The sequence below is a fragment of the Microtus oregoni genome, unplaced genomic scaffold (genome assembly GCF_018167655.1).
Source record: "Microtus oregoni isolate MIOR12 unplaced genomic scaffold, Mior012 000031F_ref0000149, whole genome shotgun sequence".
NCBI lineage: Eukaryota > Metazoa > Chordata > Mammalia > Rodentia > Cricetidae > Microtus > Microtus oregoni.
This window is the reverse complement of record NW_024543090.1, coordinates 25,977,844-25,987,268: the sequence shown is the minus strand read 5'-3', so window position 1 is coordinate 25,987,268 and position 9,425 is coordinate 25,977,844.

The window sequence follows — 9,425 nt, the reverse complement described above, 5'->3', positions numbered from 1 at the left end:
TCTACGCGGATGAGAGCCCTCTCTGTAGACTGATTACTATGAAATACCATTCTACTCTCATAGTTATGTATAGAGGTGAATATAAATGATCTAAGGTTATTGATGAGAATAAAGTAATCTATGAGACTGTTCCCATCTCTTAAACCCTATATTCCACAGTGCCGCGTGTGTGTGTGTGTGTGTGTGTGTGTGTGTGTGTGTGTAGACCAAAGTTTAAGTTTGGATGTCATTCCTCAGAATTGTCTACCTTATTTACTGAGACAAGGTAACTTAGTTCAGGTTTCTATTGCTGTAAATGGACACCTTTACCATGGCAACCCTTACAAAAGAAAATATTTAGTTGAGGCAGCTTACGGTTTCAGAGGTTCCGTTCTTTATCATCATGGTGGGGAGCATGGTGACCTGCAAACAGACATGGTGTTGGGAACATAGCTGGGAGTCCTAGATCTTACAGGCAACAGGAAGTCAGCTGAGACACTGGGCAGTATCCTGAATACAGCAAACCCCCAAATCCTCCCCTACAGTGACACAGTGCCTCTAACAAAGCCACACCCACACCAACAAAGCCACATCAGCTAATAATGCCACTCCCTACGAACTTATGGGGACATTCACACTACCACACAAATTTTTTCACTAAGGCTCAGAGCCCACAGAAATGCTTAGATTGACTGGCCAGAAAGATCCAGGAACCCACTTGTCTCTACATCCCCTGTGCTGAGATTACAAACAAGCACTACCACATTTGACTCCTTCCTTGAGTTCTGGTGATGGCATTAAGGTCCCGTATCCATGGAGAAAGTACTTTACACACTGAGTCATTTCCCAGCCCCTCCATGGTCGTTTCTTGCTGTCATCACTTTAACCACACAGCTAGGCCACAGTGGTTAGAAAGGGCACATGTTCTCTTGTCTTCCTCCTGGGCTTTTGTGGTTTAATTCTTCCGTCAAATGAGCTCACCAAGAGATGCGTGCCTGGGTCCTGGTACTTTCCAGGTGTCGCTTCCTCTGTCTCTCTTCGGCTTTGTTGGTCTATGATCTGACTATCCCTGCTCTGCTTTACACCGAATTCACCCCCCCCCACACACACACATCGTCTCCTTTATCATCTTCAACACCTCTTCCCCGTTATGGGTCAGTTCTCAGATTCTCTGTTCTTATACTAATTTACTAAAATTTTGGGTGCCTCATTTTTAAGTGTTTACTATCCCAACACAGGCATCCTTTGCATGTAACGTTTTGTCTATAATTCTGGGTAGACTGACCCCAGCTGGATGCCAAACCAGGCTCTGAACTTGATTATGGCCACTGACACTCCATTCTGGGCGGCCAAGTGTCTGCTATGACTTCTGGTCAGCACAGTAGCACAACCCCAGCTACCCAGGAAGCTTGAGGTGGAGAAGTGACAAGGTCAAGGTTATTCCTAGAAATTTAGGAGGATTCTGTATCAAATTTTAAAGATCATTGTTTGAGGGGGTTGAAAGGTATAGCCCAGGGGGCCCAGCTTGTGTCTCACACGGGTGACGGTGTGTCTTCAGTCTCTGGCACAGCACAAAGTGCTGTGTACTGGAAAGGCTCACTATGCTGAAGAAAGCTGACTGTCCAAGAGTCAGAATTTTTGTGACTCCATGTTTAAACTACTAATAGCTTGAAATGTGTGGTGATTGTGTGAATAAAAATGGTCCCTGTAGGCTCAGAGGGAGTTCCACTGTAAGGTGTGGCTTTATTGAAGCAGGTATGGTCTTGGAGGAGGAAGTGTGGTACTAGGGATGGGCTTTGAAGTGTTCAAAGCTCAGGCCAGGCCTTGGGGCCCACAGTCTCTTTCTGCTGCCTGCAGATCTACTGTGTGTGCCTGCACACTGCCATGCTTCCCGCAATGAAAATAAAGGACTAACCTCTGAAACTGTAAGTCAGACCCAATTAAATGTTTTCGTGTATAAGAGTTGCTGTGATCATGGTGTCTTTTCATCGCAGTAGAACACTGACTAAGACATGTATGATTTTTTTTCTAACTCCCAGAAAGTAGGTTATCAGCATACTACTGTGTTTGGGTAATTAAAATAAGAGTAGTGAAAAGAAAGAAATGGTTTCCAATCGTGACTAATCAGACAAATTTTGTTGAGAATAATATTTTAATTTTTTTTTTTTTGGTTTTTCAAGACAGAGTTTCTCTGTGTTGCTTTGGAGCCTGTCCTAGAACTAGCTCTTGTAGACCAGACTGGCCTCAAACTCACAGAAATCCACCTGCCTCTGCCGCCCGAATGCTGGAATTAAAGGCGTGCGCCTCCACTGCCCAGCGAGAATAGATTTTTAATTGAAAATCCTTTTTAGGTGGTCTTTTGGAAGTTCATGTCAAAAAGCTGTTCAAACAGGTAGGCAAAAAAAGAAAAAGGATGGTTAACTGGATTTCACCAAAATGGACTGACAGCTGGGGAACCTGCATGGGACCGGAGTAGACCTTCTGAATGTGGGGAACAGTTACATGGCTTGATCTCTGTGTTGGGGGGATACCTGGCAGCTGCAACAAGGCCTATCTTGGGTGCATGAACTGGCTTTTTGGGGCCCATTTGCTATGGTGGGATGCCTTGCTCATCCTTGATCCAGGGGGGAGAGGCTTGGTCCTGCCTCAGGTTGGTATGCCAGACCTTGTTGACTCCCCAAGGAAGGCCTGACCCCCTCTGAAGAGTGGATGAGGAATGGGAAGGGGGAGGTGGGAGGTGGGAGAAAGGAGGGGAGGGAATTGGGCTTGGTATGTAAAATGAAAAGCTTCTGAATGAAAACGTATGAAAATAAAGAAAAGATACACCATACCCTAGAAAACACAGCCTTGGAGCGACCAAGGAATTTGTATTAACTATATAATGTGTCTACAAGTCACCAATCGATAAGGCACTTCCATAATGAAGTGGGGAAAGGTATGAAAAGATACTCCTCAAAAGAAGATGTGCAAGTGGCCAAAAATCACATGGGGAAATAGCTTGATAACATCAGAAGTGACAATTTTACCCTCAGGGAGGGAGAGAGGGCTCTCATACACTGCTGGCAGAAGTGTACAGTATAGCTGCTCTGGAAAACCTCTGGCAGCTCCTTGTGTGTTACACACACACACCCCCTTTTGATCTTGTAATTCTACTTCTCACCAAGAGAAATAAAACCAACCCACAAAAGATTTGCCAAAGACTTCAAGACAGTTTTGTTAATTCCCGCATGGTTGCAGCAGCCTGCCTCTGCAGTAGAGACAGCTGCATGGTCACCTGTTGCCAGGTGCCTTTCCCCCACCGGCTATGTGACACGTACACCCCTTAAGAGTGCCCGCCAGGCACAGCTTGCTCTTTTGCCTCTTGTACCTCTCTTGCCTTTCTTGCTTGTTTTGCCTCTCTTCTTCCTCTTGTCTCTTTCCTGTGCTGTCTGTCTGTCTGTCTGCTGCCTGCCTCTCTCATGTTCTCAGTCCAACACTTTCACTCCCCGACTCTGCTCCCCCAATAAACCTCTTTTTTGTTGTTTTGTTTTGTTTTTTTGAGACAAGGTTTCCCTGTAGCTTTGGAGCCTGTCCTGGAACTAGCTCTTGTAGACCAGGCTGGTCTCAAAATCACTGAGATCCTTCTGCCTCTGCCTCCCGAGTGCTGGGATTAAAGGCATGTGCCGTCACCTAGCTTTTTTTTTTTCCCAATAAACCTCTTGTGCTAACTCTGTGGTGTGTTTCTTAGTGGCTAACCTGGGCAAGGCCTTAAAGGTGCCCACTTCACCTTTTTCTTTTTTATCCTTTCAAATTTTACTCACAGTAGCTTTAAACTGGAAACAACCCAAAAGTCTGTCAGTAGCAGCGTGGGTATAGACATTGTAGTACAGTTGCATCATGGAATACAACTAAGCAATAAAAAGGAACAAATCACTAATGTGGGCATCAACATGAATATTAACACTCGCTTCACAAAGGAATCAGATGCCAGAGTCTATAGTGCTTCTACCTTTGTGGAATTCAAGAACAGACAAAACTACCGTTGACATCAAAACAGCAGTTTCCTTGCAGGGAGTCAGTGCATTTGGGGGTAACTACGAAGAGATGCAAGGAAGTTTCTAGGGTGACAAGTGACTCTGCTTCCTGCTTAGGGTATAAACTCCAGTGCGTGAGTTTATCAGAGCTCATGATCTATATGCAAACCCAGGGCTACATAATAAACAAGAATAAAATTAAATCCTCCCCTCCAAAAAGCAACTTAAATAACAATGCCCAAATGGAGCCATCTCTTGACGTTTCAAGGGCAGGGAGGGATCGAAGCTTTATCTGCTTTAATGATAGAAAGTACAGATCATCAAATGTGAAGGAGGACACGGCAGAAAGCAGCTTACCTTAGAGCATTGCCCGGTTCACACGGTGCTGTCTTAATGCCCTCCACCAATCACTCTGCTTCAGCTTAATGGTGCCCCAGGAATAGTACTCGTATTCCTGGTTTGACCTGTTTATTCATTGGTGGAAGTAATCAATTCAATAAATCACTGCAAGCCTCTCCCGCTGTTTGTTAGTATGGAGCTGATGAGCGACAGGGCAGCCTTGAGGCTCCGTGGGACCTGCATCCCAGCTTTGCTGACTGTCACCCAGCCATGAAGATTTGAGACGCTCAAAGGAGCAGTTAGCAAGCTGAAAGCGGTCACTGAGGAAGACTGGAGGCTCGGGCTGATAGAGCAGTTCTAAAACAAGGTGTGCAGCCTGCCTGCCAACAGGCTACCGGTGTGCTTCCAGAGCAAGATGGCTGCAGTACTATCCATTAGCAGGGGCCATTCGGGTGATCCCTCAACAGTGAGTCCCGAGCCGTGGACGTTCGTGTTAGTGCTAGCTTTAAAGTAAAGACATTCCTAATTGACTGACTATGTCTCAGTACTCTTCTGGACGTTTCTAGGAATTCCTGCATGGTTTCTGTGCACCTTGGCATCACCCGTCAGCACTCTCGATCTCTTCTAGTCTGTGAGGTCCTAGGACCTACAATGTGAGGTCAACTCATCCAAAGTCGCTTTGCCACCAGGTGGTTCCTAGATTTCATGGCTTGCCAAGCCCTACTGAAGACATAGGGAGACATAGAAACAGCACTTTCTGGAAATATACCAGAATGGGTTGCCTTAGTTTGGGCCACAGCAAGCACAGCACAAGCTGAATCCTGTTTCACGTGGAAGCCCCAACCCTGCTCACGACTGTCTAATTATGATCAATAACATGTTTGTATTAATAACCGTGTACTTGGCTATAGCCTTGATTCTCTAATCAAAACTCCTTTAAATAATAGTCCAGCCCCGCCTCACACAGACACCCCTGTCCGTTTTATTGAAAGCTGAATTAAAAATAGAGCATGTTGTATTCCTTTTAACTCATTTACTATAGGTTATTATGTGTCCCTGATGTCAGTGACATTTGGGCTAGAGGTCTGTGGAAACATCTTAGCCTGGGACAGAGGGCTGAAAAGCAAAGGTCGCTGGAACAATTGCTGTGTGTCATGCTCTGACTGCCTCTCACTTCCGTGCACCGTGGGCACCGAGTGTCAGTTTCTGCTCCCTGGCTGTCTTCCTCTAGGCCTGTGAGATCAGTGAGGGTCCTGAGTCTAAACCAAATGGAAAAGGCAGTTTGGTCACTCCTACGACTGTGCTGGAAGCCAGCACGCAATGGGGGCACACTTGCGCCAATTGTTTTATGGCCAACCAGTTGCTTCCACATCAGCTCTCGTCTCTGGTCATATGTGAGGGTGCCTGTGGTAGGACAGAGGTCTCCAGTAAGCCGCGTTTAGCCTCATCTAATGTTTCCTGACCACAGTTTTCTGAACCTTGCTCTCCCAAATCAACTTTTAAATAGGCCCTGCTAACATTTTCATGTCAAACAAGAAAACACCGAGCCTTCTTGTTCTTGGCTGTAGCCTCCATGACCCTTATTCTGCTGTGGTGGCAGCCTCCTTTCCCAGGAGACTTCTGACCCATTGCTGATGCTAATTCACAGGAGCGGGTTCGCGTATGGCTACATAGACTGGGGCAGACAGGGAGCTTGCAGGCTGAGCCCAAGGGAAAACAAACCCAGATGAGTATTTAAAACAGGTCTAAACAAAAGAATAGGCGCTTGACACAAGAAAATCCTCCTCTGCAGAGTTCTCTCAGCCTGTCTTTTGACTGTCTTTCTGGCCTCTGTCTTACTGTCCTGCCACCATATTCCGGTATTCATGAAAAATTCTAGGCATGATATAGGACCTGGGAGGTTTTGAGTTTACTGCCTGGTTGTGTTTCTTCCACTGTGCGGGCTTAAGAAACCAGAGCTGAAAATGAAAATGTTCACCAGCAATTTTTCCATCAGTGCACCAGGGGAAACAGTCATACTGCCTCTTCCTCCTTCTTTTCCCCTTAAATAAATAGCACTAAAAATTACAGAGGCACAGCTTGGGATGACTTTAAAAGCACACCCCTAGATCCCCATGAAGATAAGCAGCAGCCCCATTAAGGGGCTCCACCATCAGCTAAAAGGGATGTCTTGGGTCCACAGTGGGGAAGGAGGAGAGATGCTTTCACAAAAATAGCATAATTTGTTTCCTGGAGAAGACGAAGAGTAAAACACAGGCTGTATTCCTCCCTGTCTACCTTGCCGGTCTCCCCCGTGGAAACCTGAAGAAGCTTAATGCTCACGAAGGAGAGATCAAAATGAGAGTGTGGTGAAGAAGCCTCATGAAGGGCCGGAACAGAAATGCTGAGCAGTGAGGGTTTTCCCCGAGATCCTCGTGCCTTTCAATAAAGATAGGGAAGAGGAGGCCCCTTTCTATCTTCCTTCAGCAAATGCAGGCAGACTCAGCTAATGGCAAAGGTGAGCCAGCAGAATGGAAACCATTCTGTTTTCTTTTGAGCAAACATCAAGTGCTTTTGTGTGCCCAGCATTGTGCCTGCTAGAAGAAAAAAAAAAAAACATTTTAAAGACTCAACCACAGAACTCATTTTGGTAAAAGGACTTTCCAGGAACTAAACATTTGACTCAAATGACCCAAATGCCAACCACAGCTGAAATACCCGGTCCTGGATGTCCGTGCAAGGGCTGTGCTGTTTCTCTACTTCCTCCAACTCGATTGTGTGCAGTACGTGACATCGCTTACATGAGACAGTGACCAGATTTCTCCCCTCCGTTTGACCTCAGTTTCTCTGGATGTGTGGCTGTAGAATCATCTGACTTTGAGTCATTCAGAGCCTTCTGGCAGATGCTCTGTGCACTAAAAGTCTCGATGTGCTTGTTTGCAGTCACGGTCCAGACACACAGTCAGGACTCTGCTTGGTATCCACACACTGGATCTATAAAGTGCCTTACTGAGACACTCTGGAACTGCTCACTAAGGGAGTTGCCTAGCTTTCAGTCACCATGCATCCTTTTCTGTTTGGTGAATACAAAGATTGCCCAAATGTGCATTCTATGTTCGGGACAGTGTACTGTCACAAAAGCCAGTCTTCTGTTTGCAAATGTAGGTGGCTCAGTGATACTGCCTGCAGCTGAAGGTGGCCATGTTAGTATTTTGTCTTTTTACAACCTAGGATGGGTGTGTGTGTGTGTGTGTGTGTGTGTGTGTGCATTTGTGTATGTGTGTGTCTCTATGTGGGGGGGATGGGACTCGAAAGGTGGAATGGAAATGGAACTAGGCATTTTTGCAGAAATTACACAATTGTAAATTGTTGATAAAATGTCAGTTTGTGTGTGACCCCTTAACAGCATCAAAAGAACAATTGCTTGGAAGCTGAAAAATAACCATTTCAGTGAGCAAACAGGTGCACTTGTCTAGGTGCCGCACCTGAGAGCTTCCTTATCTCTCCAGCTAACCAGGATTGCAGAAACCAAGGCCTCACTTGCCCACTAGTCTGAGGAAAGGCACCCAAAGCTCCCTAGAGCCCCCCATGTCCTGACAGCAAAGCAGATCACTTCCAGGGAAGACAATTGCCTGTTTACTTTTCATTGCATTGAAAACTGAAGGTATTTCATAATCAACTGAAGACATCTCATAATAAGCTGAAGATAAATCATAATAGGATCAGAAAATTCTTTCTGAATATTTCACTGCGCTGTGCTCTTTTGGCAACTCTACAAGAAATAGTGCTGAGAAAGACTAATAAATCTAGGTGGGTATGAAAAGCTTAGGGACGTTATTTATAAAAACTTAACCTGCTGGAGGACGTCTTTCTCCAGGTGTAGAATGAGGAATTACTTAACTCTTTTGAAGCTTCTCGGAGAGTTTACTATAAACTATGGATACCATTTGCTCGTTCTCTTTGTCTTTGATACTTTTTAGGCAGGGTCTTGTGAAGCCCACGTTAGTTTTGAACTTATTATGAAGCTGAGGGTCACTTTGAGCTTCTGATCCTCCTGCCTCCACCTCCCACGTGCTGGGGTTGCAGGTGTGCACCACCACAGGCCTGGCAATTTGTTGTCCAGGTTTGCTTATACTTATTCTAAATCTTGGAAGTGAGAAACAGACCTTCAAAATCACTTCGGAGTGGCAATCAGATAAACACATTTGTTGTTTGGCGCAGGGATGGGTGTGAGAGACCAGTCCTGAGGTGAGTTCAGATGCTAAGTCCATTCCCGGTGCCAAGCAGAGTGCAGGCACTGTAGACTTATTTTCCTTTTCCTCCCCTTCAGATATCCTGAGAGTTCGATAAAAGTGAGTGGTCATAAGCTATGGCATTAAATGAAGGTGCATTGGTGGGGCCTTTAGTCTGGACATGTGTGCCATGGTGACCCTATTCCTAGTTGTCTTGACTACCTAATGTCAGCTACCAAATCACCTGAAAGCTTCTGGCTCAAGATGTTAACTGCATATAACAACTTAGATGAGTTAAGAACTTGAGTGCTGAACTGAATATCCTGGTTCTGGATCACCTACATTATTGCCATCAAGGCGTTGATAAGGGTGACAGATGTGTGAAGGTCTGGCCGTGACCAGAGGATTAGATTCCAAGATGGCCCACTCACAACTGTGAGCAAGAGGTCTCAGTTCTATGTAAGATATAGTCCTCATCCAACGTAGAGCATCCTCAGTGTGTGGCAGCTGGCATTCCCAGGATGTGAGGACCTGCAGAGACCATGGGAGAAGCTACTGACTTCTATGACTTCGTATTTAAACTCACACACTGTTGAGTCTGTCTTATTCCTTCTATTAGAATCAAGTCACCAAGTCAGGCCCATACTAAAGGGATAAGAAAGTAACCTCCATCTCTTAAATGGGGCGGGGGGGGGTGAATTATAGATATGTCTTATAATCATCCCAGTGACTGAATAGAAGTTCTGATTTGTGCAGAAAGAAAGGAAAAATACAATCTCCTAAGTCTGTTTGGACCCTCTTTGTTGTCTCGGATAATTTGCCTTCTAAGCCCCAGGCCCACCCGTATCATATTTGCCTTCTAAGGCCCAGGCCCACCCCTATC